Genomic DNA, 26,275 nt, shown 5'->3' on the forward strand with positions numbered 1-26,275 from the left:
CCCTTCCTCAAAGGTACTATTTCCCCGCCAAGAAGTGAAGCTTGGTGGGTTGGTGTTTTCAACAAGTTACTAGCTGAACCTTGGAGGGCGTGGCATGGGTTGCATGATTGGCTCTTTTGACGGGGGTTTTCCTGAGAACACACAATTAACCAACCTCCTAAAATTGGAACTTGCCCGGGAGTAAGCTAGACAAGAGGGTCCTGGGGCGTCTCTCATGGGTGCAGTCCGGTTTGAATGTTGCCCCGCTCCTAGATCGGCACTAGGGGGTTTTTATTCACTCAATTCACTTAGGGATCGTGAAGAATCAAACCTTTGAGAAAGTGGCCAATAGGCTCCTGCAATGCTCAGATCTATCCCGATAGTAGACTCTGACTGGTTCTATTGTCTGGACCGGTACTTCTATGTTAGCAATGTGACTAGACTGTAAGTGCATGGGACTTAGGAGGACACACTTTTTTTAGGAAATTGAGTGGCTCGAATGAGAGGGTTGATTGGAATGGCTCACGAGATAAGGATGGATCGAAAACCCTTGTCGGAGCTCACTTTGGCATGTTGGGTTGAGCGACTAGAGAGACTCGCCTGTTGCACTCAAGCAATTCAACCGGCTGTTTTCCTAGCTTGAAAGGGTAGCTGGGTCTGATCGTGCATGCCAATTCAAAGGCTTCTTTGAGGGTTTAATCGGCTTGACTCCTTGTGACGTCACTTCTTTTGTAAGATGTCTTTCCCAGGTCTTTTATACGTGTGAGATGCGGGAAGTATGTTGTTAGGGCACGAGAATTCGTAAGCCCAAATAAAAAATGATGAAGAGTGGAAAAAAGATATGATGACACTAGTAGTACTAGTAGAAAAGGAGGACGAGGGGAACGTAAGTGTTAGCATATTCATCCCATATTCAGCCCATGTATTTGCCCAAATTTGATCCCTTTTATGGCCCTTGGTTGTGGGTTGGCTACCCGTATTTTTCTCTCATTTTTTTCCCTTTTTTTTTTGGATTTTTCCCAAGTTCGGTGAGCCTGGTCTTGTCGCCCAGCTCCAATGGTCCAGTCGACCGGCCCCATCTTACCTATAAATAGGTGGGCTGGCCTCTCCCATTTTCATTCATTCATGTGTGGTTCACGTGTTGACACACTCTCATCTTTTGTATCCTTCACTTATGAGACTAGTTTGTTTCTCGCTTGGGAAGACTTTCACTGCACTATATTCAGCGTATTAGTTTCATATATCTCTCTCTTGCACTCTAAGTTCAGCACACTCTAATGCTCATCTTGCTTCTGTTCTGTGCACTCTTTAATGGTATCATCGCTCTAAGTTCAACGTTTTTTTCTGCCCCATATTCTGTCCTATCTACAGCCCCTTCACCTCTTATTTTTTCAGATTCACAGCCTTCTGGTTGTTGCGTTTTCTGGATAGTTGCTCTGCTGGTTGCTCTTATCTTCACCTGGGCTTCATCGCTTTCAGCCTCCATGTATTTTCAACCATTGCGGAAGTCATTGGACTTGGTGCTGTGGGGCAGAGTTGTAGGAAGAGCTTGAATGGGGGGAAGGTTGGTAGTACGCCGTTCGCAACAACTCGCCATGTCATGATTTTTAAGGCAACCACAATACCCACACCCGTAAGAATACACCCTATTGCATCAGGTGCCGTGTGACTCTGTTTGCAAGCTGCACACCAAGACCTATTTTGTTTTGGTTTGGAATCATTGCCTTATTCTCGTGCATTCACAAAAGCCGAAGCTATTTAGCCAAGGTGGTGAGGAAGGTTGGGTTATTGATAAGATCATCCTTAGATGTGCTTGCACTATCTGAGCTAGTGCCAACACCAGTTACATCTTTCTTCATGCAATTATCGTCCAAGGTGATGGTGGCACTGCATGCTTCCTCAAAAGTATGTAGTTCTCGCATAAGGAGCATGTCATGTAAGCTCGGATTGGCAAACCCAAGGAGAAACCGCTCCTTAAGTTGCCTATCAGTGAGATGGTCTTCTCAGTCACAACGTGAGTCCAGATACTTGATTCGCGCTATGTAATCGCAGATGCTAAGGTCCGCTTGCTTCACTTTGGACAATTGAATAACAGGGCTACCGGTTGAGGAAAAACCCTTCTTGAAGGCTTCTTGGAGATGGGCAAATGTGTCTCTATTAGTTATGCACGGATTGGTACTATTGTCTTGCCTTACCATCCAGGGTAAGGCCAAAAGCGCCCACCTTGGTGGCCTCACCAAGGGCTTGTGTCTCATAGATTTGTTGAAACTGCTCTAGGTGTAGATGAGGATCACCTTCTCCAAGGTACTTTGTCATTAGTTCTGCCACATCGGGGGCCCAATACCATCAATCAATGGTTCTGGCTGGAGCAGCGGGGTTGGGTAACAATTCAGTTACTCCCATCATCATGCCTCTTCCTAGGTATGTCGCGAGTTCTCGAAGTTCAGGAGTCAGCAACCTCTAGGGTCAAGGCAATGAGCCATAGCATAAGGTTTTGGTCTTATTGGCTCCGGAACTCCAGGAGGTCGTCCAAGGGAAAAGAAGTTAAGGGAAACTGTCGACATTGGACCCCTAGTCATGTACTCTTGTGGGGGTGGTGCCATGCTAGGGAAGAATCCAGGGACTTGATGGTCAAACATGGGGAGGGATGTGGCCCCGTCGAGCTCTGGACTGGGAATGTAGGAACCACCAAGAACTAGAGATTCTGGTGTCAAACCATTGCCTTGAGCAAAGGAGTGATTTTTAGGGGGCTTGGAATATTTGTACGATGCATTCATGAAGGGGCCTACTAGGCTTTCAGCACCGGATATTAGGAATGGGGAAAAGGATTAGGAGATTGGGTGGAAACAAGGCTTGTGGGAAACAAGGCTTGTGGGAAATTCATGCTAGCGGGAGGCACATAATAGGATGCTGGATAGAGAGGTTCAAAAGAATTACCTATGGGTACGGAAAAATGGCTAACTAGTTTAGTGAAGATCATTATTCTCAAATGCCCTTCCTCAAAGGTACTGTTTCCCCGCCAAGCAGTGAAGTTTGGTGGGTTGGTGTTTTCAACAGGTTACTGGTTGAACCTTGGAGGGTGTGGCATGGGTTGCATGATTGGCTCTTTTTACGGGGGTTTTCTTGAGAACACACAATTAACCAACCTCCTGAGATTGGAACTTGCCCGGGAGTAAGCTAGACAAGAGGGTCCCGGGGCGTCTCTCATGGGTGCAGTTTGGTTTGAATGTTGTTCCGCTCCTAGATCGGCACTAGGGGGTTTTTATTCACTCATTTCACTTAGGGATCCTGAAGAATCAGACCTTTGAGAAAGTGGCCAATAGACTCCTATAATGCTCAGATCTGTCTCGATAGTAACTCTGACTGGTTCCTAGGGTCTAGACTGGTACTTCTATGTTAGCAATGTGACCAGACTGTAAGTGCATGGGACTTAGGGGGGCTCACTTTTTTTAGGAAATTGAGTGGCTCGAATGAGAGGGTTGATTGGAATGGCTCACGAGATAACGACGGATCGGAAACCCTTGTCGGAGATCACTTTGGCATGTTGGCTTGAGCGACTAGAGAGACTGGCCTGCACTCAAGCAATTCAACCGGCTCTTTTCTTGGCTTGAAAGGGTAACTGGGTCTGATCGTGCATGCCAATTCAAAGGCTTCTTTGAGGGTTTAATCGGCTTGACTCCTTGTGACATCACTTATTTTGTAAGATGTCTTGCCCAGGTCTTTTATACATGTGAGATGCGGGAAGTATGCTGTCAGGGCGCGTGAATTCGTAAGCCCAAACAAAAAATGATGAAGAGTGGAAAAAAGATATGATTGCACTAGTAGTAGTAGTAGAAAAGGAGGACGAGGGGGACATAAGTGTCAACATATTCATCCCCATATTCAGCCCATGTATTTGCCGAAATTTAATCCCTTTTATGGCCCTTGGTTGTGGGTTGGCTACCCGTATTTTTCTCTCATTTTTTTCCTTTTTTTTTTGGATTTTTCCCAAGTTCGGTGAGCCTGGTCCAGTCGGCCAGCTCCAATGGTCTAGTTGACCGGCCCCATCTTACCTATAAATAGGTGGGCTGGCCTCTCCCCTTTTCATTCATTCATGTGTGGTTCACGTGTTGACACACTCTCATCTTTTGTATCCTTCACTTATGAGACTAGTTTGTTTCTTGCTCGGGATTGCTTTCATTGCACTATATTCAGTTTATTAGTTTCATATATCTCTCTCCCTTGCACTCTAATGCTCATCTTGCTTCTGTTCTATGCACTCTTTAATGGTATCATCGCTCTAGGTTCAACGTTTTTTCTGCTGCCCCATATTTTGTCCTATCTCCAGCCCCTTCACCTCTTGTTTTTTCAGATTCACAGCCTTTTGGTTGTTGTGTTTTCTGGATAGTTGCTCTACTGGTTACTCTTACCTTCACCTGGGCTTCGTCGCTTTCAGCCTCCATGTATCTTCTCATCAACGGTTTTTCTCAACATAGGTGTGGATGCTAGTCGTGCTGTATTTACTTAAGTGTTTTCTTCTCCAGTGGACACTATCTCTTGCAGAGGAGGTTTTGTATGGATTCTGGCTTTGGTGGTAGCTTGGTACTTGCAGTGGACACTTCTTTCTTCTAAGTTGTGTGTTTTCTTCTGAGATTGAGCCCAAGTTTAGTGATGGCTACCTCGACTGCTCCTCATATGTTCTCTGAGCCTACCAAATTGGATGGCTCCAACTATACTTTATGGAAGGTGAAGTTTAAATCAGCCCTGAGTGGAGTGGATCTGGGGGACTGGCTCGTTATAGCTGCCAATGCCACCCCTCCCACCCTTTCTACCATTGGTGTGACTCAAGCATAGATTGATGTTTGGGTGGTGAATGATCGTCGTGTTTTCTTCTTTCTGATGTTTATTTGTCAAGATTATGTTCTCTCTCATGTGCATACAGGACATGCTACACATGAAATTTGTAAGGCACTTGCAGATCTTTATGAGATTAAGTCTCTGAGTCGGATTTTGGCTTTGGAAAAGTAGCTTATGAATCTTTCAGTTTCTTCCTTTCCACCTTTATCTGCTTTCATCACTAAGATGAAAGATCTTCGGTACGAGCTTGTTGTATTTTGCAAGGATATCTCTACATAGGGTACCACTATTTGACTTGTCTCCAATAGTAAAAAGCATCCTACTGTGGCACTTTCCTCTACAAAGCCGAAGTATCGTTTAGTTTGTTATGCTGCCTGTGAGCCGATTTGGTTGTGGAGATTATTGAGAGAACTTCGCTTTCCTCCTACCAGATCTACTCTTCTTTGGTGTGACAATCAGAGTTGCATCACCATCGCCAAGAACCCTATGTTTCATGCTTGTATGAAACACATTGAGATTTAGTATAACTATGTTCGTGTGAACGAGTTCTTGCTAGAGATTTGTGTTTGGAGTATTGTCCTTCAGCAGAGAATGCAACATATTTGTTCACTAAGTCGGTGTCTCAGGCTTCCTTGGCTCCTCATCTTCGGCTTCTTGGAGTTTGGTGCTGAGAGGGGGTGTTAGCATATTCATCCCCATATTCTGCCCATGGATTGCCCATATTTGATTCCTTTTATGGCCTTTGGTTGTGGGTTGTTGGTTGTGGGTCGGCCACCCGTATTTTTCTCTCATTTTTTCTTTTTTTCCTCGATTATTCTTAGGTCGGGTGAGCCTGCTCTAGTGGCTAGTTCCTAGGTCCACTCAGCCAGCCCCATCTTACCTATAAATAGGTGGGCTGGCCTCTCCCCTTTTCATTCATTCATGTGTTGACACACTCTCACCTGGAAGAACTCGAGGATGCCATGGCTTAAGACTACCTCATTTTTTCTTAGAGTATTTACCTTACATCCAAAGTGTATCACTTGTGAAAGACCTTACTAAAAGAGAAAGAGTGCACAAAGTGGAAGCAAGATGAGCACTAGAGTGTACTGAGCTGAGAGTGCAAGAGAGAGAGATATGAAGCTAATAAGCTAAATATACTATAGTGAAAGCAATCCCGAGCAAGAGACAAACTAGTCTCATAAGTGAAGGATACAAACCCATGGCGGCAGATCAAGACACGGGTGCATGCGTGAAATGCACAAATGACAGCTGGGTAAAGGAGGACTTGATTGATGCTAGTTCCAACAACGAGCACAAGCCCTCGCTGCTCAGGTGCAAGCCATGTGGGAGGACTATGATTGGTTAGGGGGTGACAAGGAGTTGACTAGCGAGGGAGCACAGGAGGACAAGGCTGCCGCTTCAAGATCCTTGTAATACACCACTGGTCTCCTTCTAGGAACTGGTTTGGTAAGGTTAAGAACAAGGATGTGCTTCTTTCTCTTACTAAGAGAGGTGTGCTTGTTTGTGTCCTAAGGGGCATGTTTTACTTGTGGTCTACGGGTGTCCTCATGTGCTTTCTGTTTTCTCCTATGAGTGTGTTGTTGTTGGCTTTGTGCATGGGTACAAAAAAAATTTGTGGCTCCGCTAGCTTGCTCTACAAGCTACTTCAACATGGAACAAAGTTCTGGAAACCCTAGAGAATTAGTGAGATGTTGCATCAGAGGGGCTCTTATAAATAAGGAAATTACTAAATATAATAAAAATTACTTAAAAAAATTTAAGAGTTACTTATTTTCATTCTATAAAAATATAAATATAAGTTATATTTTTCAGTGTTTGAAGTTATAGATATAATTTTAGAGTCTTTCGTTTTCATTCTATTCTTGTTTTATCTTCTTTAAGAACATGGCTCGCACTAAGCAGACTACCAAGAGGGTTGATCCCGTGAAGGTCAGGCCCCCACCACTGCCCACACATCGCAAACGTCGATGAAAACCCGGCACCGTCACTCTTCGAGAACATCAGAAAGTATCAAAAGACAACAGCCCTTCTGATCCCAAGGAGGCCTTTTCATCGCCTTGTTAGGGAGATTATGGATGATTTGAATGCGAGCTAGCTATCTGGATGGCATCGTTAGGTCGAAGATAGTGAGGCTCCCACACGATGGACAACAGTAGCTTTGGAAGCTCTTCAAGAGGCTGCTGAACCTTTTTTGGTGGACATATATGGTCGTGACGACACAGTGTACACAGTAGTCCATGCCAAGAGAGTCACCATCACTGACAAAGATATGCGGCTAGTTCTACTATGCATATGTGCAAGTGGAGGGAAGATTATGGTGATGAGCCGTAGTTTAGGGTTTATGATCTCATGTATATTTCACAATGTAATTATCATCATGATGTAAATGCTTTACTTAATGAAAATATATTTTTTGATCCTTGCCAAGTGTCTACTTGATTATATCTGGCAATCATAATTGTATTGCGATTTTAATTTTAAATTAATGATTGAATATTATTTGTTGATTGCACGAATACAACAAAAACTCAAAAATATATTTTTATTAGTATAGAAACTGCTACATCATGACATAGAAGCAAGTACAAAAACCCTAAACTCTGTGCCTCTTAGTACTAGACTGAGCAGAATTAGTAGGAGGTTTAAGGCGAAGGCATGAAGATCAATCTTCCCAGTAGTAGCAAGGCCTAGGCCAGCTAGCGAATGAATCTTCCATCCACACTGAGCTTTGAACAAGTATAGGAGCTTGCAGCGCTTCACAAGCACCACCTTCTCTAAGCTTGATTTCATAGGCATGGACTTGAATGCAGCACCCTTTGTTAAAGCCTTAATCTTCATGAGAGAGACTGGTCCATCAGGGGAGCATACTTTGTGAAAGACAATGATGTCTTGGAAGATTTTGCCAATGTACTCCTTCAAAGTTGCATCCTAGACTCTTCCTCCGCCACCCCTTGTTCCACTAGCTCTTGATGCAAACTCATCGACATAGACAATTTCCTGAAGAAAATATTTGCATGCAAAAATAAAATATCAAAATTATTCCAAAATACAATTGCATGAATTTATTTATTTTTTCAAATGAGATGAAATTGTCTGTGCGGGGCCTCAGGGGCTTGGGGACCCCACACATGTAATCTGCGATGCATTGGGGCCCTCTAGGCATGCCAACCAAAGGCTCACGAGGGTGGCCCTAGGCCCTCCAGACACGCCAACCGAAGGCAGGGGAGGGTGGCCCTGAATCTGCAAATTCATGGCCACCCTCGCGAGCCTTCGGTTGGCATGCTTAGAGGGGCCCGATGCATCCCAGATTACATGTGTGGGGTCCCCAAGCCCTTGAGGCCCTGCACTAAAATTTTTAGCAAGATTTTTAAAAAAATTACATACCTTTCTCAGCCTCATCATTCTGTTTCCCATTTGGTGCATCTAGGTCTACCTCTCAGGGATCGCTCTATCATCATGTATAGGGTCCGAGAGGTCAATGCGTGGTTGAGGTCCAAAAAGCTCCTCCTACAACCTCTCAAATTTTGCATCTAAGATATCATACTTAGGAGCAGCTTCTGTAGCACTTCTTTGGATGTGGATGATTGCAGAGACATCATCCATGCTCGTGCCATCGTATAGGCCAATCTTAGTTACTTGTGGTGGAGGGACATTGTTATATGCACATTATGTGTGCATATACTAGGAGGCTAACCCACATTAGGCTTGTGAGCATGGGAGCATGGAACAAGCTCTAGTGGAGCATAGGTTAGGACTAACCTTAAGGGTTAAGGTTAGGGTCAGGCATCCAAGGGTCACACAAGGGAAGAAATGGAGAGTCAACAGTCACTTGAGGCCCTCCTATATAACAGTGGCATGGGGCACACTCAAATGGGGCTAAGGTTATGTTATCTTGAGGCTAGGTTATGATATGATGTTCTCTTATATAGAGGATTATATCTACTCACCTACCATTTCACACTATAGCTACGTGCTAATGGATTGGAGTTATACCCCATGATGGTATGGGACATCAAGGTAAAGGTATGATGTACTTCATTATAATTCATGTGTGCATCCCTTGGGCTCGGGGATGGTCAAGTCAATGAGTTTATGCCTGATTTATGCATGTTTATGCATAACAATTATCTAGAGAGATCTTAGGGTTTTAACAGTGGTATCAGAGCAATCTCTACTTAAATGTTGTTATTTTTTTCTTTCTTATTTTTTTTGGCATTTTTTGAAGTAAATTTTAATACGTACTAAATAAAAATGTTATTTTGTTGATTTACATGTGGATCATCGATATGGCGGTTGGAACGCATGTTTCTTCTATTCAATGGATGAATTGACATTGCGCGGAAATTTCATGAGTTTAATGGTATTTTTTTCTATTTTTTCCTATTTTTTGTGGTTTAAGATAAGCATTAATGGGAATTTTTACCAAAATACCACATATTTTACTATGGATATTTTTGGTAGAATGGATTCCTTAAATTTCTATAATTTTAAAGAAATTTTTCCTAACTTTTTAGAAATTTTTAGAGCATTTTTATGGTTAAAAATGTATTTTTATGCATTTTTGCGGGTTTTTCGCAGATATTCTATCCATTTTCTGTCGATTTTCTGCTGAAATGCAGTAGGGGCACCATGTTGCTGCATGGAATACTCTCCCATGTGCGTGGGATCCTCTTTGTCTCTCAAATCTGAATTTTTCTTCTATTTTCCTCTCGCCCGTGAGAACGCCTCTTAAGGCACAATTTTGTTAAACACTAATCATATTTAATTTTTAATTATGATTAAGCTTGGTTTAATTAAAATCTTTAATCAAAAGATTAATTAATCTTTAATCCTCCTCTGTGTTAATAGAGAAGGAGGTAGTGGAGAGAGCATTGAATGGAGAAGGAGAGGAGAGAGGACTCCCTCTCTCTTCTTTCAAAAGGCACACATGGGGGGGAGGCTGCAGCGCAGCCTGCAGGGGCGAAAATCACCTCCCCCTCCCCCCTCCATGAAATAATTTTTTTTAAAAGCTTGGATTAAAGCTTAATAAAGCTTTAAAAGAAATTTAGCTTTTTTTAATAAAAAATAGTTTTTTTTAGTTTAAAAAAGAGCTTTTGAAATCCTTTCAAAAAAGCTTGGAAAAGCTTGGAAAAAATTTGAGAAAATATGAGATTTGAGAAAAAAAATCTTTGAAATTTCTGAAATTTTTTCTCTTAAAACCTTTGGCTTTCTGCATTCCCGGGAAACGTATTGGCTTTCCGAATTTTGGAAAATCTTTTGACCTTTCGGATTCTGGAAACTTTTGACCTTTCACATTCTGATTTTTTTTGTCTTTTCATTTTCCCGAAACTGTTGGCTTTCCTTATTCCAGGAAAACCATTGGGATTCTGAATATTTTTGACCGTTCGTATTCTAAATGCGTTCGGGGTTAATTAAAAATTTTAAAAAATTCATGAAAAATTAGACAAAGGTTCTTTTAAATTTTTGGAAAATGTGGGGTTTGTGATTGGCATGTGGTGTGTCCATTCAAGCGCCCGTTGACCATTCAAATTCCTTTAAAAATATTTTTTGACCCAAACATTTTAAAAATCTATTAAAATTATAAATTTTCATTGGATTTGAGAATTGTCGGGTGGAATTGGAAATTTCGTAAACGATGGGATTCTCAGAAAAAATAAGGAATTTTTATAGAAATTATTTTTATAAATCCTAAAAATTAGTATTTTTAAAATATCAATGGTATTTTGGCAAATCTAATTCCTAAAAATTTTCTAGAAAAATATAGGTTTGGAATGCCACAAGATAGGTTTGGTGGAATTCAAAATTATCATATTTTGAGGTCCTATAAAATTAGAAAGAATTAGAAAAAAATCATGATAATTTTTTTCCTCGAGAATTTAATATTTTCGAGGGTTATTTAATATTAAAGTACGATTTCTTGTGCTGACATTACATAGATGCACGTTATTCACATATTATTAATATAATTATACCTCGTATTAGTAGATATTTTTGTTTGGATTAATTTTGAATGATGTTTTCATGATTTTTTACCATTGTTTAGCTATTATTTTTGGACATGTTCCATACTCTCTAAAATGATGGCTATAAATTGCATTCAAAGTGTGTTTCACCTTTGACACTTTTCCATGACAATTTATTTTACACTTGTTTAAGTGTGGTCTGTGCTTAATTTCTTAAGCCTAAGACAAATTCTATCATAGGTTAGTTGATATGTTTGTTTTGGTGGATTTTATTGGATGTTTTTCAACTTTTATTTGGACTCATCAGGTTCTGCCTAGATCACTTGTGTCTAGGTGTTTTTTAATGAGTGCTACACACATGTGTTTCACTTACTTACTTTGGAATTTTGCTTGAACGACACCACGCTCATATACTTCGGATTGATGAGTTGGCCACCAATTTTAATACTTCTTTGGCATGATTAATGACCATTAGATGGTATGCATTGATTTTTATGATCAACTATGGTTTTTATGGACTCGAGGAGCTTCTATCTTTTATCCATGGTTTTATAAGGATCTTTTGATCTTTTGGATAATATCATGTGCTTTGAAGGTGGCATTTACGTTCATTTTTTGCACATAATTTTGGACTATGTTCCTTGTACTCTTATACATATTCCAACTCGGATACCTAGTTGTTTATGTATCTAGGTAACTTATTTTTCTACCCCAACTTTATTGTGTTTATTGGGAAGTTATCATTAGAAAGGTACCAATAATTCAATTTCTTTTCTAATGATGTACTTGGAAAGAGTTATTCCTTGATGTAGTCTCAGGAATATAGAGACAGGTTTTAGTGTGTGAAAGTCAAGGATTTATACAGGATTTTATTCATATTTTCTAGACGACATACTAGGGAGTTTCAATTTGGTAAGGTATGTATGGATGGTATGGGATGCTAGCAATCCCTCACATATATTATCTTATGGGATAATTTGGGCTCAAGATGGTTGCTTTGCTTACATCACTTAGCATGTTGACCTCAACATTCAAAGACAATCTCATTTTCTGAATTCATTTTAAGTTGTTGTGTGGGCATTCTCTACATAAACTTCTTTTATTTATAGCCTGCATGTATTGATGAGTGTAATCTCGTCGACATTTTCACTTGTTGAAATCTCTTTCTTTAGAGTTCAACGAATTTATCTTGTTGTGTTCGGATTAAGGAAATTTGGATTTTTCCTTTGTTTTGGCATTTCTTTCTCTAGCTGCGTACTTTATGTGATTTATACAATCAACCTAATGGTTTATGGATGGACATATATGACTCATCGAGACGTTGATGACTCTCTATGTTGATATGGGTAACTCAAGACGTCAACACGCTGAATGAAAGCCTTTGTTATTGTACCATTGTTGGTGCGTCTTCTTCTGAACTCTATGATTCTACCTCTCCATTGTTTGTTGGGGTATGTTACATCTTTAAGATTGACCTTGAAACTCCCATGAGTACCTGGTCTCATTAAAATCCAATTTAACTTACTGTATTGATCAGGGATCCAATTACCTTCATCATCATCTCTCCTTTTAAACACCTCCACTGTGTGAATATTACTGATATTCCTCCTCCTTGAAGACATCTACAATAAAAAAACAAAGCACCAAATTAACAAAGTTAGACTACATGATTATTAAATATCTATGTTAACATTGTAAGCAACAAATAAACATTATAATAACAAGAAAAAAAATTGCAACCTATTGTTTTGATTCACACAACCTTGCTGCTTGTAACCTATAAAAATGAGCATAAACACATCAAGACAAAAACATAAACAAACCCTAAACCTATGATCATTACTCATCACAAGTATTTTATGCCACTTAAAATCAAGATAGTTATCTGTGGTGTAGAGAAGATTATCAACAACCAATAAAGATTTAAACAACACGAAATAAACAGCAACTTACTGCTTTGATTTGCACAATCTTATTGCTCACAACCTTGATCCTGTGAAAATAAACAACACATCAAGACAAAACATAAACAAACCTATCTTACATCATAAACAAACCATAAACATATGATCATTACTCATAAGAATTTGATGCCACTTCACATCATGATAGCTATTTGTGGCTCAAAGAAGAGAAAGTTCAAGTGAGAAAACGTACATAACTCATAGAGGTGAAAAGGTAGTGAAATGCAAAAGGAAGGAAAGTAAAAAGTTAAACATAAAAAAAGAAAAATAAATAAAATTTGGTTTTCAAACTTTCATGTGTTGACCACAAGGTACATTTGACAGAAAGATATGAAATGTGACATGAAATCTGACATTTCTCTATTTTTTTAAGATATGGGCTCTATTATTTTATTGTCTTAAGAGATTTGGGCAAAGATCCATGTTACATGGATCTAGAATCCTAGCTCTCTCATTGGTCAGGCCAATCTTTTTTTATTCACTCCTTAAGGGGCAAAATGCAGAGTCCATATTTTTCCTAATGTTTTTTGTGCATGAAAGTTAATGACTGTGAGAAATCTCTACACAAGTGCCTAAGTATATTATTTAGCAGAGAGGGTTTTCACTTTTGGCAAATGCAAGTCAAATATATGCTTATGCTCAAAGGCTTGTGGCCTTATGTCAACAAGAAAGAGGTATTAGACCCACCTAATGAGAAAGAAGTTAATAAAGATGAGAGGGCTCAAGCAATCATCATGTTACACCTCAACAAAGGCTTGATCGACCATGTTAAACGAGTTAAAATTTACTCAAGAGAAATGGTAAAATTTTCTAATGTTAACTCGTTGATTATTTCTTGAAAATTTTAATAATTCTTAGATGGCTAGCATGTGGTTTACAAAAATTGTGTGAGGGCAAAGCCCCTAAACTTGATGATGACGAAGCAAACACAAGTGCTTTGCAAGCCAATCGAGGTAATGCAGACCGTATACTAAGTATGTACCCATTGCACCAATGATGCTTCTGTGTTACTATTGGTGTTCAAGAGAACAACCCGAGTTGCACCCCAGGACTAAGTCACATGGGCTTGTAGTGTTGGGATCAATGGTTGAGGATGTTGGGTGGTCACATCTAGCATCACGCGTAATCGGATCTCCACGGTCATCACTAAAGTAAACTTGGACCAGGGACACCAGTCGATGGGCAATGGACAGTGGGAATGCAGTCATTGGGAACTAAAGTAAACTCACACCAACAGTAAACTTGGACCAGAAGCAAACTCAGACCAACATAATTGTCGTAAACAATGCACGAGCAAAAGTTATGGTCTTTAATGGCGGATGATATATTGTATGTACAATAAATATTCTTTGGGATATTTTTCAATCTTAGGGGTGCACTACTAAGAAACCCTATGTATCATATGCATTCAAGGGGTATTTAAAAAACTCCTTACCTTTGAATTTTTCATGAATAAAATGATCCTTTTTTTCTTAAATCAATTAAAAAAATCCCTTCTGTAAATTTACCTTACAATTTTGAATTAAAAATCCCCTTCATTTAAACTCATGTGGTATACTTACATATTTTTAGGTGAACCCCCCGAGTTTTCAAGCTTATGGTCTTTAATGGGAGATGATATATTGTATATACAATAAATATTCTTTGGAATATTTTTCAAGCTTATAGTAATAACTTAACTTCGAAAAGTGTGAGAGTACTAGAGATAATTTTAAAAAATAAACTAGCTTCAAAAGTAAACTTTGACCATTATCGGACTAGGAAAGCAAAATTGGACAATTATCTTCTATCAAATTTTTACACTCCATAGAATGCACTTTTCTTTACATTTTCTCCATCACTTCTCCATCCACATTTGTAAGAGATGGTTTCAAGCACTTAGTGTTCACATTACTATATTGAGGTTTCTTCTCTCTTTCTCTCAAATTTATAAGTATATTCTTCATTTATGTGTGTTATTATCTGTAATAGGAATTGATTCTCAAATAAAGTAAGCATGATTGAAATTGAAAAGTTAAGACCATATTAGAGAGTTTGGGAAAATCCCAATTCCCATTTTACAAGATCAAAAAAGGAGGGCACGGTGAATCCTTTTAAGATTTTGTCAAAGCCCCTCATGTAGCATATCATTGGAAAGCTCTTGAAAAGTAGGTTTTATATCCATATTCTCTGACAACTTTGGAATTTGTATGCTCAAGATACACCAAAAAGTAGATTGAGAAGCAAATTCCTAAAGTAATGGGATTTTCCAAACTCCCTAATATGGTCTTGAATGGCATTGAGGGTCATAAATTATGTTCTTGAAATGAAGATTTATACAATCTTAATTAGTTTATGTTCTTTGAAGGATGGATTTGTTGAGTCAAGACCAAAGCGACTTCAATATTGAAGAGTGCTCCAATGGTAATAGAAGTCACTCCTCATCAAGTGATGATTTAGACGTGGAAAATCTCTTTCGAGATACCAATCAAAGTAACATTGTTTCTCTCCTAAATACTATTTATTTGACGAGGCAAGCTATAACTTTATGATGAGAGTAATTCAAGGAGATGTGATAGTTACATTGGAAACCTTGAAAGCTCATGATTCTAGAGGTAATCTTGATTTAAAGAAATGGAGAAGAATGATGGATGACTTATTCTTGGGGATGAAAGAAGATGGTGCGCATTGCCTTTACTTGAGTAGCACACCAAAGCTAAGGATTACATGCTTAGAAGAGTGGAAAAGCATTGTGGCATTGTCTCATTATATTGTGAAGAATGAATATCACCAAGCAGCGAATGAGCCAATACAAACAATCAAATCTAGATGGTGTACTGATATTAGAAAGCAAGGGATACCCACCTCTTTTATTATGGACTTCATCAATGCGCGTGTGTTTGTAAAAGATCAAACCATGGAGAAGAACTTGAATACCAAGCCAAAAAAAAGGGTACAAGCAAGGGTATTAAATGTAGATAAGGTAAATGTGGAAAAGTACTTGAAAGAGATAATGATTGAGCACAAGGTTAGACTAGTAATGGTTCGATCAACCAAAAATAATGATGCATCCAAGGTTAGACTAGTAATGGTTCGATCAACCAAAGCTAAGGATTACATGCTTAGAAGAGTGGAAAAGCATTGTGGCATTGTCTCGTTATATTGTGAAGAATGAATATCACCAAGCAGCGAATGAGCCAATACAAACAATCAAATCTAGATGGTGTACTGATATTAGAAAGCAAGGGATACCCACCTCTTTTATTATGGACTTCATCAATGCGCGTGCATTTGTAAAAGATCAAACCATGGAGAAGAACTTGAATACCAAGCCAAAAAAAAGGGTACAAGCAAGGGTATTAAATGTAGATAAGGTAAATGTGGAAAAGTACTTGAAAGAGATAATGATTGAGCACAAGGTTAGACTAGTAATGGTTCGATCAACCAAAAATAATGATGCATCCAAGGTTATGGTTGATTACATATGCCATAGAGGTGGCAAAGCTAGCTGAAGGGGAATCATTAGGAGATTAAGATCAACTAAGAAATGTGGTTGTTTATTCAAGGTTCAAGTGAAGTATCCAAGTGGCAATTTAGATGCTTTGATTCATATACACTCTACTCATAAAGGACATGTGCCGGGAAGTTGTAGTGATTTATATCACTAACCCATTCATTCAAAGGTCATTGAATGTTGCATGGAATATCTATTTGACGTCAGCATATCTCGACATGTAGCAAAGACGTCAATGTCAAAAGAGAGAATTTATTTGAAACAATCCTCTCTACTTGATCGTACTATCTATCGGTTCTTTATAATCCCAAAGGAAGTGGATTTGATGTTATATGGAGTACACAATGCAGGTAATATATTAATGACATTTAACATTTGTAAACTTAAAAAACTAATTCTATTTAATATAACAACATCCATCTCTCTTTGTAGGAAAAACCTCAAAATGTGATTGGACCATGATTTACATCGAGTGTTTAGAGCTACGTGAACAAAATAAGGTACCATAATATGTAATTTGTTTATAGCATCCATCACGTCACTAAGGTGTTGTGATTTCACTTGTTTAACATTCGACACTCTCATGTAGGTGCTATATCGTTAGGATAAGGCATTTATTCTTTTTATACAAGATGAATGGATATTCCAAATGGCCACACGCTTCTTGTGTAATAATTCTTGGGCCATAGATAGCATCTTTAAAACAAATGTCTTTGGCTTACCATTGTATGTTGCAGTTCTACCAAACCAAATTGGAATGGGTATTCCAATATGGTTCATGTTGTGCTCTAATAACCCAGGTAGCAATCAAGAAGTAACTACCTTATCATTGACACTTCACATTATTTTTCAAAGTATGGATAATGTTCGGCCCACTGCTATTGTGATTGACAAGTCACAACAAGAGCTTGATGCAATACTTAAGGTTGTGCATGAAGATACACATTGTTGGATTGTTGATGAGATGGAGACTATCATCAAAAAATAGCATGCCATGTTTTACTATGTTGGTTTCATATAAAGAAGGCATGGGTGGAGAATCTTCTTCCACAGCTATGATTCCAAAAGCATGAAGCAATATTCCTCTAGGTTGTGGTGTTTTGTTTTCTATTCTTCCATGATGTACTAATAAAGTAAACTCAAACTGGTCTGAGTTTACTTTCCTAGTTCGAGTTTACTTTTCCAGTCTGAGTTTACTTTCCCAGACAGAGCATTGTGGCTTCTGTACTCAGACTGGGAAAGTACACTCGAACTGGTCCGAGATTAGTTTATCAGTCTGAGTTTGCTTTGACAATGCAAATTGATGCTTTTGTATGGCTCAATGGTTTCTAGAGACCTTAAATTGGATTGTGTATCTTAAATTTAGATTCCAAAAGAGATGTGTGATGAAGTTTACACATCTATGTAAAATCTCATGCACACAATCACAGATGAAGACTTTGAGATAAAGTATAGTCAACTTCTAGAGTGGTATTCAGGACACAATAATATCATGCAGTATGTAACAAATGGGTGGTGTCACAATTGTATATGGAGGAGGTGGCCTAAATTTTGACGACTCTTTCATTATGTAAATGCCAACAGCACCAACTGGTGGAAAGATTGTGGTAATACATCAAGTACACCCTATTGGATGCAAGGATTAATAGATCTATGATAGATCTTCTACATGCACTTATTGGATATTCACAAACTGACACTCGCACACTACAAGGGATCGGGCTCATACTCGCGCTCCTAGCCGCCGCTAAAAATGACTTGTGAAAAAAAAGTAACAGGCCCGTGTATCAGCGTGTATCATCACAGCCAGAGACATGCGTGTAAAAGCGCATGTATAGAAGCAGTTAGACGCGCTAATACGAGGGAGTATACATGCATTTTGTCAATTTAGCTACGCTTAGACGCGCTGATACGAGGGCGTATACACGCATTTTGTCAGTTTAGCTATACTTATACACGTGCATTTCACAGAGTATCCACGTATATACACGCGACTTTTTGCAGAGTTGACGCCTCTATACATGCGAACAGAGAGCAAAAAAAAATCTAGAGAGTGCTATTTGGTACCTGAATGCTGTTCCAGCATTCCAGCACCCAATAGCACTCTCTGGATTTTTTTTTGGTGCATTGCACCATCCACTCACAAGGAAGATTTAAGACAAGAACGACATGAATGCATACATTGTCAATACACGATTCAAGACAGACATGAATGCAATACTATCAATTCATGATTCAATATTACTATCAAAATTTTATGTGTACACATATATACAAGGAAGTCCATATGTCGAAGTAGCCCATGGCTTCAGTTACAAAAATATATATACAACCACATCCTCAATATGGAATGTGATACTATAAGTCTGAGTACTACTCAGACCCAGATAATGACTCGCTGCTCCCTCCATGATCAGATGAGCTCACATCGATCGGAATGTCTGATGAGTAGTGCTCACGTCCACCTTCTGCAGTGGTGGCAATGGATCGGATGAAGAAACTGGATCCATAAAGAATCTGCAAAAATAAAAGTATATACATGATTGCATCAAAGCACAAATGCAAGCTAGCACATATGATTTTGTGAAGGCAAGCCACATGCAGATGGGATCATCTCTTTGAAGAACCTGGATCGCAAGCATGGGTGAAACATAGTCACATGTATACACCCATCCAAAAACGTGTGTATATGCACGTGAACGTCTGTGTAAATAGGATACACGCAGACATACAGGCGTTCCTACACGCGGCCTGCACAAATTTTTTTTTGAAAGCGATCGACCTCCGACAAATCGTTCACAAAAGTACTACCAGAGAAGGAGAAGGACGGAAAGAGACAATAGCATAAACAAATGGAAGGACAAACTGACTCACCTCTAAAAAAGTGAGTCTTCTTTTTGGCTGGTTTCCTTCACCCGTGTCTGCTCCTTGTCTGCTCTTGCACTTAGGTTTAGTGTTCTATTGGAAGAGGCAACGACGAGCGAAGGAGAGGAAATCTTAGTTTGAAAATGTTTATTTGGAGAAGGCAGCGGGTTATTTTAGGTATAGACAGGTCTTCGCGTATAACAGCGTGTGTATTTTTGTGTGTATAATAATTCAGTCGCGTTTATACACGCGATTTTAAGGATGTAGCCGCGTATATACACGCGATTTTTAGGATGTAGCTGTGTTTATACATGCGATTCTCAGGATGTAGATGCGTTGATACACGTAATTTTCAGGATGTAGACGCGCTGATACACGCGATTTATAGAAATTTTTATACTTTCATTAAAAACTGATTATGATTTTGTGTTTGCTCTTTTGTACATAGGATGTCATCAACCTCCTCAAGCAGTTCTGGTGAGGATGAGACAATGCGTCACGTAATCGCGATGTGTGGTTGGGACAAAGGATCAAGTGTATGTGTAATCGATGTCAAGGATGCATTGTAGGAGCGCGTCGAATTACCTTGAATCACATCTCCATGTATGGAGAATGGAATCAAACAGGTTTAGAGGTGAGTAGATGTAAATTGATAGTATTCAAATGACTCATGGTATCCAAATCAAATTAATGGAGTTGTTATATATGTACTCTAATTGAAGTAGGATGCAGTACCACAGCTTAACATGGTGCCCTACGCGCGGCAAGAGCACGCAAAGCGTCAACGAGATGATGCTGGAGCTTCGGGATCTATTGTCAGAGATGAATGGGAAAGGGATGATAATAGCCCTGCACCCCACGAAGTTGTGGAAGAGGAAGTGTTTGATGATATGGTGCGGTATCTTTTTAGGGATGATCCCAAAGGTATGGACGACAATGATATGGAACAAGAGCATCTTTACAAGGCTTCATCGACACCAGTTTTTGAAGGGTGCACATTCTCTATTTTACGTGCTTCACTTGAACTACTCAATATACAAACAGTTTATGGATGGAGCAATGCAAGTCTTGATGCATTATTGAAGTAAGCATTCTAACTTGCAAATTTGAATTGGTGGTTTAGGGTTTAGGGTTTAAGACTAATTGATGATATTGGATGCAAGATATTATCAAACATGCTTCCAAAGGGGAATAGACTATCCACCTCAAGAGACATAGCGAGGTGCTATGTGACATCTCTTGGAGGATTGGATTATGATCGCTTACATGCATGCGTCAATGATTGCATTCTCTTTCATGGGCCTCAAAATAGAGAGACGTGGGACGCAAGATTCATTGATAGACGCTTGATGAAAAAGCTAGATTGGTCGTTTTGCTAAAAATAGCAAAACAATAAGAGACGCTTGACGAAAAAGCTAGATTTGGTGGTTTGCTAAAGACGCTTGACGAAGACGAAACCTATGTGCTCACAAAGATGCTTGACGAAGACGAAACTTGTGTGCTCACACAAAGAACCTGTTTGATTATTCAAGGAATGTGTTTTGCTGTTACAGATGCAGTTTGCCTGAACTGTCATAACTTTTGACTCACAACTCCGTTTGACAAACTTTTTTTGATAGGATTCACCAGCACAATACAATCTACCCATCACTTTTTTTTGGTTTTAAGGACGCGATTAAGAAACAACTCTAATTACAACAAGTTAAACTATAAAACCATGTAGACAACACATAATCAAAGAACAATCTTATAAGACATGAAATTATAATCATAAATTTAACAAGAAGACATAGATGCTGCTCTGATACCATGTTAAAATGTAGAGAGAAAGAGACGAGACAAGAGACACACCATGTATGCTCCCAAAGACTGATTCATATTGAGGACAAGATACATATACATAGGTGAGACCAAGTTAGGTAGAGTGAGCCATATATAGAGCTCCAACAATGTACTTGTAATTTCATAATTCATGCCTTGATATCATTTCTAAAGCTATCGATGCGACTTATGTACTTCTTATAATTTCATAAGTCATGGTGATATCATTTCAAAAGCTATTTTTTATGCCATTTTAAAAATCTATTGATATCATTTTTAAAGCTATTTTTGATCAATCCGAGTTTAGTTTCATAATCTGCGTTTACTTTCTCAGGCAGAGGTACAATGTTTTAGCAAGATTGAGAAAGGAAACTCGGACCGGTCTGAGTTTACTTTGCCTAGCAGAAAGATGCAAAGTTTCGCAACAAGAAGATTGAAAAAATAAACTCCGACTAATCCGAGTTTACTTTCCCACTCCAAGTTTATTTTGCCCGATAGAAAGATGGACTGCTTTGAGTTTACTTAAGTGTTCGTTTATGCTTTTATTTGACTCATTCCAGTACAAGCATACTTCTTACAAAAGAAGACATTGCTTTAAGAGTAATGCATGTATAACCTAATAGGCAGACGTCATTTTAAGAATAATGCATGCAGGCAGACCTTAGTCTAAGCATACTACATGTATAATCTAATAGTAAGCATAATACATGTATAATGTAACAAGAAGACCTCAAAGCACACTGGATAATATTAGCACATGTTTTTCAGGTACTCGCTCTTTCAAGGTTTTCTCTAAGTCTGCTAAGAGTTGTAGCATCCATAATTCATTACTATTATAACAGGAAAAAAATTAAATAAGCAATGGCAGAATTGAGGGATTTACAAGTGGACTTGGTTTAAGCACAGTTGTCAGTTGCCCTTCTTCTCCAAGTGTTCGTCCCTCTATTTGAAGGATCTCTCTTTTGTAATCAAGTTGTTGCTTATGAGACTCTCTTGACTCTTCAATAAGTCCTTCTCTAGGCCCCATGCTGAGAGAAAATCATCCCAAAATAAGTACCAAAAAATCTCAAAGCGAGCACAAGCAAACAAGGTCAACCACACAAGTTCTAAATGTATCACATAGCAACTACCAGCATGACACAAGGTATGTAAATTGAGATACAAAATGTGACAAGATTACAAACTAAGATACAAAATGTTACAAGATACATATCATCGATACAAAATGTAAATTGAGATACAAAATGTGACAAGATACATATCATCAATAAAAATTGTAAATTGAGATACGAAATGTGATAAGATTACAAATGAAGATACAAAATGTGACAAGATACATATTTACTTACAACAAAATGATGTTAATCTGATTTTGGATTAACAAATATGCTCCTCCATTTGAGGACATTAATAAGTGTCATGCAAAGGCACTATAAAAGTTGTACATTATGAGATATTGGCCACCCAAGGCCTTAGCTAAGTAAGTTTTGGGCGCCTAAGCGTGAATAAGGGCCAATTATATATGAGGCATTTTCTCATAATGAATGGACACAATCTCCCTTTGTGCTATGAGAGAGAGCATTCTAGCACTTGTGCCTTCTCTATACTTGTATGTTGCATGCTTATATTGAGGAGTGAGAGAGAGTGATTTCCTTGTGTCGTGGTGTGAGCGACACTACGGTGACAACATGGAGGTGGAGCTTAGAGGAGGATTGGGTCTTCTTAAGTGAGCTTGGAGACCTCAAGGGACACAAGTTCGAAGCATTGGTAAGTACCCTACGATAGTTGTGTTCTATTGCTCTTCCCAAAGGTGAATGCATTGAGTTCGCTCTTGGAGGTGTGGTAGTCCATAACATTTTTGGCACCGTTGGCGGGGAAACACCTTTGTTTCTTCCATACTCCTTGAGTTTGAATCCCCCATTACATAAGATTCATCATTGCCTTTGCGTTCTGGTAGTGCATTGTGTATGGAATGAATGGATAAGATTTGAGTGGAAGTGAAAAATTGTGAGAAATTGGTTGTTTTTTTTGTGTATTTGTGTGGTGGAGTGGTCCTAGAAGAAGGCTACATTGTTTTTCTAGTCAATTTTGATGTTTGTATCACTAGAATCATTGACGTGAATGGCAAGGTGATGTTCTGTTTTTCTTTCCTTCCAAAAATTTACAAAAATCATAAAAAATAAGGAGCCATTGATTGTGTCTTGAATTCGTATTACATTCTTTATGTGACACGATCATTTTGGAAGCATCTGGATAAGTATTTTGCACCCAAATTCATCTCAGTCATCAACGACACGAGAATATTCCACATGAAATGTTTTCTATAACTTCACAATGTGAAACGCTCCCGGCATCATTGCCGCAATTAGCGCCGTAATTTATGGGATTACTTTCTTGCTAAAAATAGGTCACCTTGTCCTGACACCTCTGACACCACGGGTCTGACAAAATTAAGAATCATGAATTAGCAGAAAACGTTCACAACGTGAATTGATTCAGAGCATTTCACGGCATGAACCGATTGCATTTCACAGCATGAACCATTTTCATTTCATGATGTGAAACATTTTCATTTCACAGCGTGAACTATTTTTGCAATTTCATGCCTTCATCGAATCTAACTCACAGACCTGGTATTATCAGATTAAGGTTATGGAAGTTCTTGAGACCAGTAAAAATTATAACAAGGTAACATGGATTTTTGCGTCCAAAGCAAAAAATTTTAACATGTGAAAGTGCAAAAAATTGCTCACAACGTGAACAGTTTTTTGACATGTCATGCCGTGAACTATTCTCTACAATCTCATAGCCTCAAAAAACAAGTCGACAGCATCTTACCAAAATTAAATTGGGGTAGCAAGTGCATCAAATCACCTAGGATCTTCATATCAAAAGAGTGTGGATTCAGATCACTCAGTAAGCACTCAATTAAGTGTCGTAATATAATAAGGAATCTAACCACCGTCGAAACTAGTAGTGATGAAGAATCCATGGAAGAAGGGCTACGATACTTTGGGTTTGGGGAGAGGAGAAAGCACCCTCCCCTACCAAATCCAATGGTATCATTGATATAGCCTGAGGAGTTTTTGGTCTCCAAACCAGAAATGATGATGAGGCACAATATGTGGGCATGCGTCCGTCAACCAGCGCTGGACTTGGTCCAAGGCAAGAAGTACCTATCCAACAACACCATATTGGGGAATATGGGAATTTCCCACAAGTTTGGGACATGTGGTCAAAACTTTGGATTTTCCATAACTTGAACACCATTAATCCAAAATGAGTGGTTTATGGCTCTTTAGATCCCATTTTTCAAGCGCTTTCCAATGATAGGTCACATGATAGGGCTTTGAGAAACTTACAAACATGTTATCCATGTCTCCCTTTTTTAGTATTCAAAAATGGGAATTGGGAGATTCCCAAATTCTCTAATATGGTGTTCAACCTTCAAATTCAAGGCTGTCAAACACTTGCAACCCCCCCAACCCCCCCCCCCCCCCCCCCGAATGAGGAGAGACATGGAAAGCGTAGCCACCAGGACAGGACAAGTATTCTTCCCAACCTCAGAGGAAGTAGAATTAGATATGAAAAGGATTGAAGTGGAATGGCAGCTTGAGAATTGAGCTTAAGGAAACAAGAGCTCGATACTCAAAGGGGTGGAGCCAAACAAAAGGAGAGGGGAAGTGTGAAATTACTTCAGTCACATGGCAAAGAGCCAAAAAAAGTCATGGGCAAGAGTGAAGGAGAAATTCCAAACTTAGAACCCATTAATGAAGAGCCAAGAGTGAAGGAAGGGTTTATAACCCTAGATGAAGGGAATAATCTACCAAGAGAAGCAGGTGAAGTGGAAAACCGCCTCTACACCAAGAAGGACATTGAGCAGATGATCAATCATCCCACATTCTTACAAGACCTGGAGCTTTTAATTCTATAAAGGCCTACAGAGGTGACTGATGAAGATGAGCCGTTTTAGAATGAAGTGGTCGAACTGTCCTAGCTAGCTTATGCCATTGTCTTCTTATGTTTGAATTTAGTTGTAGCAGCTGGCCATAAGTTATGTCTGCCTTCTTATTCTTGACATCTGACAAAAGGCTATAAGGGGGTTCCCCTTTGCCCAGCTGGAAGTCACCCATCCTGATTTTCCTCCGCGTAGCTTCGACTCTCCCCTGCTTACTAGACTTAGGCTTCTCCATGGGTTCCTTCTCTTTCTCTCTTTTCTTTTTTACCCTAGTCTCCTTTCCAGCTCCCTTTGACTTAGATCTTTGCAATCTGGTCCTCTTGTTTGCTAACATATCTGTCTCATCTTCCTCCTCTTCTTCTTCTGTTTAAAAGGAAGGTCAACTATAACATAGAAATCTTATCAATCATGAAAATTGAAAATACACATAAGCATGGCAAATAAAGGAAAGATGACAATTCTACACAATACACCACACTAGGGACCAAAAGATGGGCTGACCCCTCCTCCCCCTCTCCTTTATGGTTAGATTACCAAAAAAGATTCTGCTTCCAAATACAACTTCACGGGTGCCCACGAATTCTCCACTGGCTAGCACTTATTTCTTCCAGTACAATATGAAAAAAAAACAAAAACATATGTTGAATTCGATGTTGTTCCGTAGCACAACAGAGCATTCTCAGCATCAAGCACATGCAGGACAACTATGGACAACCATAGCACTCCCACATCAGCTCGGGATAACCTTGTATCTTCACCTTCCTCCTATGTGGCTCACATAACAAGTCGACACAACATTCCACCAGCTCTCGATAGAAACACAAGAAAGCGACTTACAGCAGTACACAAGCCCAAAGGTCTCTGATCATTCGAGAATCTGTCCAGATGAGTCGACCAGCTCTTCTCCCCTATTTTATGACCCAACCAGCCACTTTTCAAGGTTGTAGAATAGTCAGCTAGCAATAGGAAGCATCTAGAAGAAGTCAGCCATCATCTCCCATACACCTGTTGGGGTTTTATCGCGGTAGGAAGCATCTAGAAGAAGTCAGCCATCATCTCCCATACACCTGTTGGGGTTTTATCGCGGTAGATGGCTGCTATAAATAGCCTGTAGAACCAGTCGACCAACTCCCATGCACACCAAGAAAGCACACGCAGTCGCAGTGGAGTATGCATACTGCGAGAGGTGCTATCGACCCAAAGTTCGACGCCTGGAATCCACGCTCCTTGAATTTGATGTCCTTGTCCCTTGACTTGAACTCTTTGGCCTTATTGCTATAACGAGCATCCCGATGCTCTAAAACATCATCCTCTTCCTCATGTCTACGATGGCGATGGTGCCCACGTCTAGGGCTGATTTCTCATGCAACACCCTCCACTTTGGATGGAACTG

Source organism: Cibotium barometz, chromosome 24, assembly GCF_041138505.1.
Source record: "Cibotium barometz isolate CiBa-2024 chromosome 24, ASM4113850v1, whole genome shotgun sequence".
Taxonomy (NCBI): Eukaryota; Viridiplantae; Streptophyta; class Polypodiopsida; order Cyatheales; family Cibotiaceae; genus Cibotium; species Cibotium barometz.